This window comes from Bos indicus x Bos taurus, chromosome 5 (genome assembly GCF_003369695.1).
Source record: "Bos indicus x Bos taurus breed Angus x Brahman F1 hybrid chromosome 5, Bos_hybrid_MaternalHap_v2.0, whole genome shotgun sequence".
Lineage (NCBI taxonomy): Eukaryota > Metazoa > Chordata > Mammalia > Artiodactyla > Bovidae > Bos > Bos indicus x Bos taurus.
Window position 1 is genome coordinate 80567145 of NC_040080.1, and position 14863 is coordinate 80582007.

At 37.8% G+C, this 14863-nt stretch overlaps 1 pseudogene; it reads left to right on the forward strand.

Annotated features, from left to right (window-relative positions):
* The first annotated feature begins 3005 nt into the window (after positions 1-3005).
* LOC113893542 lies at positions 3006-14051 on the forward strand (annotated as a pseudogene).
* Positions 14052-14863: the final 812 nt, after the last annotated feature.

The following is a 14863-nucleotide window of genomic DNA, read 5'->3' on the forward strand; positions in this document are numbered from 1 at the left end:
TGGGCCTTAGAAAGCATCACTACAAACAAAGCTAGTGGAGGTGATGGAATTCCAGTGGAGCTATTCCAAATCCTGAAAGATGATGCTGTGAAAGTGCTGCACTCAATATGCCAGCAAATCTGGAAAACTCAGCAGTGGCCACAGGACTGGAAAAGGTCAGTTTTCATTCCAATCCCAAAGAAAGGCAATGCCAAAGAATGCTCAAACTACCGCACAATTGCACTCATCTCATACGCTAGTAAAGTCATGCTCAAAATTCTCCAAGCCAGGCTTTAGCAATATGTGAACCGTGAACTTCCTGATGTTCAAGCTGGTTTTAGAAAGGGCAGAGGAACCAGAGATCAAATTGCCAACATCCACTGGATCATGGAAAAAGCAAGAGAGTTCCAGAAAAACATCTATTTCTGCTTTATTGACTATGCCAAAGCCTTTGACTGTGTGGATCACAATAAACTGTGGAAAATTCTGAAAGAGATGGGAATACCAGACCACCTGATCTGCCTCTTGAGAAATTTGTATGTAGGTCAGGAAGCAACAGTTAGAACTGGACATGGAACAACAAACTGGTTCCAAATAGGAAAAGGAGTTCCTCAAGGCTGTATATTGTCACCCTGTTTATTTAACTTATATGCAGAGTACATCATGAGAAACGCTGGGCTGGAAAAGCACAAGCTGGAATCAAGATTTCTGGGAGAAATATCAATCACCTCAGATATGCAGATGACACCACCCTTACGGCAGAAAGTGAAGAGGAAGTAAAAAGCCTCTTGATGAAGGTGAAAGTGGAGAGTGAAGAAGTTGGCTTAAAGCTCAACATTCAGAAAACAAAGATCATGGCATCCGGTCCCATCACTTCATGGGAAATAGATGGGGAAACAGCAGAAACAGTGTCAGACTTTATTTTTCTGGTCTCCAAAATCACTGCAGATGGTGACTGCAGCCATGAAATTAAAAGACGTTTACTCCTTGGAAGGAAAGTTATAACCAACCTGCATAGCATATTCAAAAGCAGAGATGTTACTTTGCCAACAAAGATTCATCTAGTCAAGGCTATGGTTTTTCCAGTGGTCATGTCTGAATGTGAGAGTTGGACTGTGAAGAAGGCTGAGCGCCAAAGAATTGATGCTTTTGAAGTGTGGTGTTGGAGAAGACTCTTGAGAGTCCCTTGGACTGCAAGGAGATCCAACCAGTCCATTCTGAAGATCAGCCCTGGGATTTCTTTGGAAGGACTGATGCTGAAGCTGAAACTCCAGTACTTTGACCTCCTCATGCGAAGAGTTGACTCATTGGAAAAGAGTCTGATGCTGGGAGGGATTGAGGGCAAGAGGAGAAGGGGACGACAGAGGATGAGATGGCTGGATGGCATCACTGACTCGATGGACATGAGTCTGAGTGAACTCCGGCAATTGGTGATGGACAGGGAGACCTGGCGTGCTGCGATTCATGGGGTCGCAAAGAGTCAGACATGACTGAGCGACTGATCTGATCTGATCTGATCTGATTTCTGATATGTGAGATATATGGAACTAATTAAATTTTCCCTGATGTTTGCCAAACTTGAAAAAGGCATTTATATGAAATTACAGAATGTATATGTGAATTGAAAACAAAAAAGCACAATGTGAGAGTGGTAGTTAAGTTTTATTTAGGGCCAAATGAGAACGATAGCCCAGGAAACAGTCTCTCAACGTGCAGCTCTGAGAGCTGCTCTGAAGAGGTGGAGGCAGAAGTCAGTATAGATGTGATATTAGTGAAGAGGAATATGTGCAATCAAGAACAGATTTTGGCAAAAGGTTGCTGCTAGTCACGAGGAGCATATTCTCTGCTAATGATTCTAGTGGTTTTTAGATATGAGGAGTAATAAAAAATTGAGTTCATAAAGTTTCACAAAAATATCTATCTGAAAGCCTGTTTTGCCAGTTTTTCCAGGAACACAGACCCCATTCCTGATCTCCTCCTGAACTCCTATCAGGGTGTATTGAAGGTTAGCAACTACTATGGCTACTGACCTAATCCTTGCAGAGGCAGATGGCAAGTGACAAATTTTAGTTGGCACGTAGAAAATGCTTTGGGCTTGAAAAATTCACAAATATTGTATGATATACCACAACCACTCTGCCCAAACCAGCACCTTATCTATCATTTCTATTCTTTATATCCCTATTGCCCACAATTTCTGCCTTATGTATTTTTTTGGTATAGCACAATTCTTTTTAGCAGTATTATAATTGCAAATCTGTGATAAATGGACAATATAAAAACATGGAAACAAACTCGTATTAATAGTGTAGTAATCCCTATTGTGCTATATTTGCATCAGAAAATGCAAAATACACATTTTATAAAGGACAAATTTTATGTTATATTTTTATTTTCATTGCCTTGTATAATATTATAAGATTATTGTATGTCCTAATTTGCATTATAATTTTTACTACTTAAAAGTATAAATATGACAACTTTGCATAGTTTATTAATTTTTAATTTTTCCTTTTATAAAAAATTATCTAATAATGGGAAAACCATTGCCAACCATATATGAAATATGAATTTTACCCCTTATGATTATTTTATAAAGATTTTATATTTGCCTAATAAAAGACATGTGATACTGTACTATAAATAATTTCATTTTAATGCTATTTCATATCAGCATTTTCAAGTTTTGTTTACATTTTTAATATTGGCAAAAGTTAGCACATTGACTAAACCTTGTTGCATATGGAACAGGGTTTTGTCTTATTTTGCCTTCTATCTCTCCCCACCCTTGTTCTCACTTTCTCTGTCAGTGACAAATTTACACATTTTTTAACATGGCAATAAAGTATAACTTTAATGCAGAAAAAAAAAAGTGAGTTGTCTATGATTACACACTAGTAAGCTGTGGGGCTAGAGTTTGAACCTACATCTAAGGTCAGATTTAGGTTTTGTAGGGCCTAAAGCTTATACAATATGTGGGGGTAGTTGTTATTTAAGCAAAAGAAAACAATATTTATGAATACAAAATGCCTACCTGGGGCAAGCGAGCGGCCTTGGAGCTTAAACTCATTTTGTCAGCTCTTGTCTGGGTATTTTTGACTTTCAGCATTTTCTTCCAGGTAATTAGACATATAACACAAATTAATTATAGGCAAAATTTAAATATAATTAATTACTTTTTTAGGTCACTAAAAATTTAACCATCTAGCGTTAGCCATTGCTAATTACAAATATTTATATATTCTGTAGAGATCTTTCCACACATATGCATTTATGTTTGCTTTTTTTTTTAGTTAATGTACTGTGTTATTCTTGTTTAGTCACTAAGTTGTGTCAGACTCTTTTGCAACCCCATGGACTGTAGCCAGCCAGGCTCTTCTGTCCATGGATTTCCCAGGCAAGAATACTGGAGTGTGTAGCTATTTCCTTCTCCAAGAGATCTTTCTGATCCAGAGATCAAACCCCTGTCTCCTGCATTAGCAAGAGGACTCTACCACTGAGCCACCTGGAAAGCCCTTATGGCTTATTATGGCAGATCAAAAATATTTGGAAAAAATTTTCAGAAATTTCAAAAAAAAATACTTGAATTTGCAGCATCAAGCAACTATTTACAAAGGATTTACATTATATTTACAACTATTTACATAATATTTGCATTTTATCAGTCATTATAAATGATCTAGAGATAATTTAAAGAATAGGGGAGGATATATTAACATTGTATGCAAATACTATTCCATTTTATATAAAGAACTTGAGCATCTGTGGATTTTGGTATGCAAAAGAGGTTCTGGAACCAATTCCCAGAGATAGCAAGAGGAGGGAGACAGCATTTCTTCCGAAGTTCCAAACACACTTCTGTCCTCTAGACCTGCGACACAGCTGCTTTGCTGAGATCTCCCAGAGCTCCTCTCATAGGCTGATTTCGTTTTCTTTATTTCATTATCTAGCTTCAGTTCTCTCATGTCTGCTCTCATAATTTTAGCAAAGTTTTTGCTTGTTTCCACATATCCCCTTTCTCCCTTAAAGTTCCTTTTTCTAGGTATCATGCTCTTTTTTCAGGTTTACAGTGTTATCTTATTTTTCTGAGGGTATGATATATATGTATATATATATATATATATAGTGGTTTTCTTTTACTGCCTGCATTGTTTCTGTTTCCTTTAATATTTCACTTTCTCTAATATTCTCAGAAAGCTTGCTTTGCATTTCGCGTGAAAATCTCTCCACAAATGTGTGGAAATTATTGTTTTGCCATTAAAATATTTAAGTGTGGGGCACTAAAAAGGTAATTGAAAATTCTGTGTGCATGGAGGTAAAGCTTATCAGCTTGAGGGGTTCCTCAGAGAGTGATTATTTCAATGCTGGGAAAATGTATGGATAAGCAGAGGCAGTGATGTATATGCCTGTCTGCACTCTTCTTGAAGCCTTGCCATTATTTGTTGACTTTTACATAATTTTCCTGTTTTAGCACAAGACTTGGGCTTCACAACTAAGTACTGCAAGTGAATTTCACGTGCTCCCTGAGATATTGATTTCCTAAGCCTTTTAAATAGCCAGTTGGAGCATGGGTGGGGTCATGTTAAGACAATCATATTTCCCATTAGAGTCAACAACCTTGATTTACAATCATTGCCCCAGTATAATTAAATAGCACCCCCTTCTACTAAATGTGTCCTGGTTTGGATGATAAATTACTATTTAGTGTTTTCCAACACTTTCCATTTTTAATCAGGCCTTTCATGAAGTCATTATAGTTTAAAAAACTGATACAAAATAGTAATTTAGAGTGACAACCTCATTCTTATTAAAATTAAGATTTTTCTATGAAATCTTTATATAAATTTAATGTTTTCCCTAACAGTTTATTTTTTTTATAATACAAGTAAACATTCTTGAATGTTTCACAAGACTAAGGGCCATATGCATTGTTAGATTTGTACATTCTCTAGACTCCTTTATACTTGATGAGGGTCTGGACTTCTAGTGACTGGTGGAAGTTAAGCTTGTTAGCTTCTTCCACTAATAAAGCAGTGGCAGCTACTGTCCAGAGGGAGCCAGGTAAACCTCAGGTCACAGAAACTAGTTGTTTGGAAAAATAGTCTATAGAATGGGGAATTTCCCCTAGCTTCTGTATAAGGATTCCCAGAACTGCCCCCTGCTTTTCAGCCACATATAAGATGAATGGCTTTTTCAAGCTGGGGAGACCCAGAGCAGGGGCTCTGGTGAGGGTTTGCTCAATATCTTTGAAAACTTTTTCTGTTCTCAATTCCAAAACAATGGTTCTGTATCTGGGCCTTTAGTGGCTTCATATAGAAGTTTATTTATTGGCCCAAATGCTGGAGTCCAAATTCTAGAAAATCCTGCCATGCCCCAAAAGATACAAAGATGTTTCTTTGTTTTTGGAGTGCTTAGACCTAATATAGTTTGTTTTCTATATGGAGACAAATGTATACTTTCAGGGTGTATTATATATCCCAGATCATTAACTTGTTGCTTTGTGATTTGGGCATTTGAGATTTGTGTGTTTGTCTGAAAGACTCCGTAACCCTGGGCCCCAAAGAAATTAAGGACTGCAATGGCATTTTGAATGAGACCTACATGGAGGGGCTACATATAAATATTTCATCTATATACTATAGAATTCCCTCTACTTTTAGATTTATTTCCCTAGGTTCTCTTCCTAGGGCCTGGGTAAACAAGAATGAAATGTGAAAGTGAAAGTGTTGGTCATTCAGTCATGTCCGACCTCTTAGACTGTAGCCCACCAAACTCCTCTGTCCATGGAATTCTCCAGGCAAGAATACTGGAGTGGGTTGCCATTTATTTCTCTGGGGGATTGTCCCAATCCAGGGATTGAACGTGGGGATCCTACATTGCTAGCCAATTCTTTACCATCTGGGCTACCAGGGAAGCCCAAACAACATAACTCACCAGGCTCCTCTGTCCATGGAATTCTCCAGGCAAGAATACTGGAGAAGTCACTCCCTTCTCCAGGGGATCTTCCCAACCTGGAGACTGAACCCGGGTCTTCTGCATTGCAGGCAGATTCTTTACTATCTGAGCCACCAAGGAAGCCCAAGGTGCTTCTCAGCTGGTACTAGTGGTAAAGAACCTACCTGCCAGTTCAGGAGATATAATGAGACATGGGTTTGATCCCTGGATTGGGAAAATCCTCTGGAGGAGAGCATGGCAACCCACTCCAGTATTCTTACCTGGCGAATCCCATGGGCAGAAGACCCTGGTGGGTTACAGTCCATAGGGTCACAAACAGTCGGACACAACTGAAGCAGAAGAAACAAGTATGAGCTGTCCCTAAGACAATACTGTCCAGATATGTTGTTGCATTTGGCCTGAGTTGGGGTCAATTCACTTGAAGATAAACAGATATTGCAATGAAGGATGAACTGGGATACAAAAAGAGGCATCCTTGAGATGGAGTATATAGTAAATTATTCATTGTCCTCAGGGATTTGGGCTAATATATAAGGACTGGCCACAAGGGAATGTATAAAGACCATTGCATCAGTTACTACTCTAAGGTCTTATACCATCCTATTTCCCCATTTGGCTTAATGACAGGCAAAATAGGGATATTGCACAGAAACTGGCAGGGTACCAAGAAGCCATGTTCTAAGAATATATCTATGAGAGATTGTTTTTAACTTTATGGGATATTATCTCTTGATAGGACAGATGGCTTCTGGCCTAAGTCTAATTCTTACAGATTGGGCTTTAAGGCCCCTCATGGGATTTCTTTATCACATATTGAAGGGTTCACTGCTTGTAGAATATGGCTGGGAATAGGACCTTGCTCTGATGGCTAGTCTGTATTGGTCAGAGTCAAGATAAAGAGTTGTTTGGGGCCTCCTAAGAAATTAAAAGACGCTTACTCCTTGAAAGGAAAGTTATGACCAACCTAGACAGCATATTCAAAAGCAGAAATATTACTTTGCCAACAAAGGTCCATCTAGTCAAGGCTATGGTTTTTCCAGGGGTCATGTATGGATGCGAGAGTTGGACTGTGAAGAAAGCTGAGTGCTGAAGAATTGATGCTTTTGAACTGTGGTGTTGGAGAAGACTCTTGAGAGTCCCATGGACTGCAAGGAGATCCAACCAGTCCATTCTGAAGGAGATCAGCTCTGGGATTTCTTTGGAAGGAATGATGCTGAAGCTGAAACTCCAGTACTTTGGCCACCTCATGCGAAGAGTTGACTCATTGGAAAAGACCCTGATGCTGGGAGGGACTGGGGGCAGGAGGAGAAGGGGACAACAGAGGATGAGATGGCTGGATGGCATCACCAACTCGATGGACATGAGCTTGGGTAAACTCCTGGAGCTGGTGATGGACAGACAGGGTGGCCTGGTGTGCTGTGATTCATGGGGTTGCAAAGAGTTGGACACAACTGAGTGACTGAACTGAACTGAACTGAACCATAGTATGGACCCAAGGGAGCCCAGAAGGTCTCTTTCTGGAAGGGAGGTAGTACAGTCATGCACAACTATTAATAAAAAGGCAGGTGAAATCAGCCACTGTTCAAACTGGCAAGTGAGAGGCCCAGTGTACTAACAGGTGTGAGGCTTTTCATTGGCACCAGTCACAGTACAATTTTTGGAGGAAAGCTTGAGAAATCAAGACAGAGTAAGTGGCTCCATATCAATTAAAAATCAATCTTGTACCTACCATGTCAAGAACTATGTAGGATTCCTGGATGAAGATAGACATCTCACTGGGGGAGCCACCAGAATTCCCGGGAAGTCTCAGTCATCCAGCATGGCCATCTCAGGAGCAGGAGCCCCTCTTCCCCTTTAGGACCAAGGGCAGTCTGTCTTCCAATAATACGTTTGTTTGCAGGCAGGGATGGTTCAGGGGGGCTCTTACTGGCATTCTTGGGCCCAGTGGCCAATTGACTTGCATTTGAAGCATTCACCCTTGTTGGTCTTACCTATAGATGGATAGTTGAACTTCCTGGGCTCTCTTAGTTGTCCTGAAGTCACAAGGCATGGCTGACAGCAACAGCTATCAGTTTTCATGAGCCCTGGCCTGCTTTTCTCCTTTTGGATTCTCTCTTCCTCCTTATCTTGATCTCAATTACTAAATATCCAAAATGTCACCTCTATGAGTTGGGGCAAGGGGGTTTATGGCTTTAATTGTAACTTTTGGAGTTTCCACCTAATATCAGGGTCACAGTGGCTGATAAAATATTGTCCTAGCAGGGATTGATCTTCCTGAGTGAAGGGATCAATGTTAGTATATTTTCTAAAAGCTTCTACAACCCGCCTATTAAAGAAGGTTGGATTTTCTTTTTCTTGAGTCATTCATTTAACCCTTTCATAATTAACTGGCTTTTTGATATACTTTCTCACTCCTTCTAATGCACGTTGTATCAAAATCATTATTAGAAATCATACAGCTTATTTTGCATTCCAAACATATTCTTTTTGAATGATTCTAGGAAGGTTGCTTCAAATCTCTAAACTTCAGTCTCCTCATCTGTAATTATTAGTTCTCACTCTTTAAGAATGTAATAACAATTAAATAGTGCAATGTATGTAATATGCTTAGCACAGTGCTTGATAGCATAATAGGTACTTGATAAGTTCCAGCATGCTAGTGGCTTTGCATTGCTTCACACTGTATCTTTAACCAGATTAGTTGCTATTTGACTGATGTTCTTTGGGACATGTTTAACTTAGAAAAATGTCAGAAAGGCTAATGTAGCTGATAATTTATAACAGCTAATTTTATGATTAGGAATATATAAAATTATTGTTTAGTTAAGTAAAACACTGCTTTCTTTCTATCTGTAAACTTTACTCCAAAGAGAGAAAATGTAGAAAGATAGAATATATGAAAGAAAACATGACCAAAAAAGTTGACAGCAACTGTGAGAGTATACCAAATAATCAGTGGTTCTCAAATTTTAGTCACATTTGTTCAACTTAAATACAGTACACTAGTTTTTAAAAGCAATTTATTTCCCTGCATCCAACTCCAATAAGTTATGATTTGGTAGTCCTGTGGGAGAACCCAGGAATACTTAAGTTAATAAGCACACTATATGTGCAGCAGGTGGCTAGTGGACTACATTTTGAGACACAATAATCTTGCTAGGGCAAGACATGAAAATTCAATAAAAAATACTCTACTGGCCTTCTATTACATGATGATGTAATGCACATGCTCTTAGTTGCAGGTGAGACAACACAGCCATGTAATGCAAACACTGAAATATAGCAATATGTGAAACAAGCACATATGCTAAGTCACTTCAGTCATGTCCAGCACTTTGCGACCCTATGGACTGTACACTGCCAGGCTCCTCTGACCATGGGATTCTCCAGGCAAGAATACCAGAGTGGGTTGTCATACCAAGCACATAGCAGCCCCAAATAAATTTAACACAGCTGTGTACTAACAACTCTCAGAAATAAAATCACAACTTTGCAAAATCATTTGGTAAACTTGCACTCAATAAAAATAAACAAATAAGTAAAATGGCAAATACTTTCAACTTTCAGTTTGCTCCATTAACTTATCTGAAAACATAAATCAGTTAGCCCTCACAACTCTAAGAGATAGGTACTTTTAATAGTCTAAAGATGAGAAAACTAAGGTACAAAAAGTTACGTAATTAATTTAGCTTGAGGACTCAAAACTTACTAAAGTGGCAAATGCAGGCACTCTGTTTCCAGAGATATGCTCATGATGATGTTGTAACTAGTTTCCTGGAAGGAAGAAGATAGACTGACTTCAATTCTAATATTTATTCTTGGCCATTACATAGCTTTATGTATTTTACAGGCATTAAGGTTTAGTGTTCCTCTAAATATCTTATATTTTTTTCTGTTTCTTTTCTAACTTTTCAAGTGTGTATATTTGAGTTAGTGATGAACACCAAGAACAAACTGAACAGAGATTAGCAAGGAGGAATGAAAGTTTGCTGCCTACATAGATTTCAGAGCAAGACAAACCTATGATATCCTAAGTTCTTTTTGACATTAACAAGCTGTTCTATTCTCACAAAGTGGATTAGTCTTCCATCAAAGCAGTTAATGGTATGAAAGAACAGCTTTAGAATCTGCATTGTTATCTATGTAATGTTGAAGGGACAGTTTACTGTGTTCACATTTAGCACTTTACTTTTTCATGAGAGAAACAAAATTTTATTTTTGAAGATATTTTTCTCTATTGTTGTTCAGTCTCTCAGTCATGTCCAACTCTTTACAACCCCATGGACTGTAGAATGCCAGGCTTCCCTGTCCTTCACCATCTCATGGAGTTTGCTCAAACTTATGTCCATTGAGTCAGTGATGTCATTCAGCCATCTCATTCTCTGTTGCCCCCTTCGCCTCCTGCCCTCAGTCTTTCCCAGCATCAGGGTCTTTTCCAATGAGTCAGCTCTTCACATCAGATTGCCAAAGTATTGGAACTTCAGCCTCAGCATTAGTCCTTCCAGTGAATATTCAGGGTTGATTTCCTTTAGGATTGACTGGCTTGATCTCCTTGCTGTCCAAGGGACTCTTTAGAGTTTTTTCTCTATTATGATATACCAAAATGGTCACCAAAGCAAAGATATCTGTAATGGTCATCTTTGTTGTTGAAAGAATATGATTGCTATCTGAATGCTTCCAGAATGTTTTAAATAACATGCAAACTCTCTTTTCGTATTTCAGTCATTCTGGTCTTTGTTTCCTTTTGTAAAATAATACCAATGACTTACTGTTTGCTGGTCCAGTATTATTTCCTATTTTGCTCAAGATGCCTTGATATTGTTAACTACTTACTACTCTTGGCACCTAAGATGAATAATTTTCCTGTTTCTTTCAAAATCTATCATTGTATTTTACACTTGACTCTACCTTTCGCTCTTTATTTCTACTTCTGAGTCCTACTGCTCAAGTTTGCTTTGAGAATTTCATAATTATCAATTAGATTAGTTGCCATGTAAGTTAATGGCCACAAAGCGTGTGACTTCCTAAATAATTTTTCACTGCATTAAACTTTTGTATCTTAAACCATTGGTAGGATACATAGCTGCCTTTTTATGTGTTTCCTTAACTAAATTTTTATATGCTCATTTAGGAACTCAGCTTGTAGGGACAAAATGGACCCCTGAAATGCCTTCCATTTCCACATCTTCTTGAAATTTACCATCCATGCAATGTTATTTTCTGATAATTCCAGCTCACATAGTTCTGCTTATCTTTAAACATCCTATACCACTTCATTTTCAGCCACTGAGCTTTTGCTTTGTGTTTTAAATCTGCTCATTCTCTTTACTCAATCTTACTGTAAATTCATGGGGAATAGAGATTTTATATCCTCTGCCATTATATCTCCTAGAGTGTCCTTTTTGGGCACTGGGTAGGTACTCATTAAATACTCATTGAAAGTTTTTTAATCATATTGTTGAGTTTGTTCCCCATACTTTGGATTGAGCTCAAACATCACTTAATACATAGCCTTTCTTAGTTAAAAAAAAAAAAAAGAAAAAAAATTACAAACTAAGACTTTTTATCTGGTTACTGGCCTTTAATTATACTAACTGCAACTTTTAAGTTGCATTACTGATCCAAAGAAAATACTGACTGTTGGTAATTTTCTGACCTGTGATTGATGAAATGTTATTGAGTAACATTAGTCATATTCTTTGTTAGAATATAACTTGGTATTTGGCAGCTATACCATCAATTAGCATTACTGCTGATAACCTCTATTTATATACCAAGTAATTTGTTTTTCCATAGAAGCTGAAAGAAGGGGAGAAGGAAATGATAGTTGCTCATTGCCACAGTCATCTGTGGTAAGAAAAATAAAGAAATATTTTTTAAACTTTTGTAAAAATTTATGTTGTTAAGTACATGTACCCATGCATGCATGGTCATCTTGGGATGATTTCTGTCTACCATTAAGTATCAATTTATTCTTATTGCCCATTTTTAATCTAGGTCTTTGATACTTCATTTCTTACCTAGATTTTTGGATAAGTCAAATAATCCAAGTCTCCATACCAACGTTCCAAGATCATTCACAATGCCAAACCAAAGAGTTGCTAACTTAGCTTATTTTTCCCCTTTTCTGAAATGCATTCTAATTAAGCAAACTCATATCTCAATGCTTTTAATCCACTTCTTAAAAAGGAGTTAAGCACTTATTTAATGTCTACTACGTGCCAAACAATGTGGTGGGCATTCTGCATAAGTTTATAAATGAGAAAATAATAAGCTCTAAATAACTTAGACCAAAATAAAGCAAGCATAGTTCTTTAGGTACCAATCTCTTTAGATACCAAAGTATTGGAGCTTCAGTGTCAGTCCTTCCAGTGAATATTCAGGGTTGATTTCCTTTAGGATTGACTGGCTTGATCTTTCGGTCTAAGGGATTCTCAAGAGTCTTTTCTAACACCACAATTCAAAATCATCAATTCTTTAGCTCTAAGCTTTCTTTATGGTCCAACACTCACATCCATACATGACTACTGGAAAAACCATAGCTTTGACTATATGGACCTTTGTCGACAAAGTAATGTCTCTGCTTTTTAATATGCTATCTAGGTTTGTCATAGATTTTCTTCCAAGGAGCAAGCATCTTTTAATTTCATGGCTGCAGTCACCATCTGCAGTGATTTTGGAGCCTGTTTTTCCTTTGAGACTTTTCAAGATATCTCAATATTGACAGCAGAGAAGGCAATGGCACCCCACTCCAGTATTCTTGCCTGGAAAATCCCATGGATGGAGGAGCCTGGTAGGCTGCAGTCCATGGGGTCGCTAAGAGTCAGACACAATTGAGTGGCTTCACTTTCACTTTCATGCATTGGAGAAGGAAATGGCAGCCCACTCCAGTATTCTTGCCTGGAGAATCCCAGGGACGGCAGAGCCTGGTGGGCTGTGGTCTATGGTGTTGCACAGAGTCGGACACGACTGAAGCGATTTAGCAGCAGCAGCAGCAGCAATATTGACAGAGACAACTTTAAAGGTCTCAAAGGGAAAAATTAATTTTTAGTACTCTAAGTACTTTATAGTTAACATGCAACCAGTAAGGAGAATAATCTAGTTTGAAATTAGACTATTAAATCATCTGTATTAGTAGTATGAATTTTGCTCACCTTTTCCCCTAAAAATAAGAATTTTAGAGGTTTTTTCCATTAATTCAACCTCTTTTTTCATATTTACCCAGACTATCATATGATGTAGGCAAATATAAATACAATACAGATTTCAAAAAAAAAAGTAAAAAGAATTCATTCTAAGCTTCAAATACATACACACACACACACACACACACACACACATTTATTCATACGTAGGCAGGAAGATAAAGAACATTTTTGGTGGAAATTTGAGCAACACTTTTTGTAAGTAGCAAACACCAATGGCTTTTATCTAAGGATTCATTATTTTTAAAATTTCACATTAAGTGGAAAGAAAATAATGATTAATGGCTTAAAGTCAGATTTAGAAAATTTAACATTTTAATTGATTTAATGCTTTCTACATACAAGTTAATAACATATTTTAAAGATAAAGGTAGTTCGTCCACTAAACTGCCTCATCACTCTGTCGCAAAGCATGGGGCATCAGCAAGAATGGGGACCTGCCTTAGCTCTTGCTCAGGTATGAATTCAAGCATTCCTCATCAGTAGAAGATAAACAGAATTTGGTGATTATGGGTAGGAAGACGTGGTTCAACATTCCAGAAAAGAATCAATCTTTAAAAGACAGAATTAACATAATTCTCAATAGAGAACTCAAGGAACCTCCACAGGGAGCTCATTTTCTTGCCAAAAGTCTGGATGATGCCTTAGAACTTATCGAGCAACCAGCATTAACAAATAAACTAGATATGGTTTGATAGCAGGAAGCAGTTCTATATAAGGAAGCCATGAACAAGCCAGGCCATCTTAGATTATTTGTGGCAATAATCACGCAAGAATTTGAAAGTGATGCATTTTTTTCTTGAAAATGATTTGGAAAATTATATACTTCTCCCAGAATACCCAGGTGTTCCTTCTGTCCAGGAGGAGAAAGTTGTTAAGTATAAATTTGAAGTATAAGAAAAAAGCAATTAAAGTGAAAGTGTTTTCTTATCTATTTTGATCTATCTTCCCTCCGTCAAAAAAAAAAAAAATGCATTTTTGTTGTATTTTGTTGGCTTTAAATCAACTATTTCTAACCAATGTATTCTTATTCCCCATTAATCTTTTTTTATTAATTTTTATTGGAGTATACTTGCTTCATAAAGTGTTAGTTTCTGCTGCACAGCAAAGTGAATCTGCTGTGCGTATACACGTATCCCCTCTTGTTTGAATTTCCTTCCCATTTAGGTCACCACAGAGCACTGAGTAGAGTTCTCTGTGCTATACAGTAGGTTCCCATGAGTTATCTATTTTTTTAGTACTGTATTTCTCGTCGTGAGCTTCCTTAGTGACAACAGTAAAGGATCTGCCTGCAACGCAGGAGATGTGGGTTCAATTTCTGGGTCAGAAAGAGTCCCTAGAGAAGGAGATGCCAACCCACTCCGGTATTCTTGCCTGAGAAATACCAAGGACAAAGGAGCCTGGTGGGCTACAGTCCATGGATTTGCAAATAAGTTAGACAAAACTTAGTGACTAAAAACAAACAACAACATACAAGTTAACACATGTTAAAGATAAATCTAGGCATTATTCCCACTGGCCTTCACTCTTACATCAAGGCTGTATATTGTCACCTTGCTTTTTTAATGTATATGCAGAGTGTATGTGTGCGTGCTAAGTCACTTCAGTTGTGTCTGACTCTTTGTGACCCTATGGACTGTAGCCCGTCGGGCTCCTTCTGTCATGGGATTCTCGAGGCAAGAATACTGAAGTGGGTTGCTGTGCTCTCCTCCATGGGACCTTCC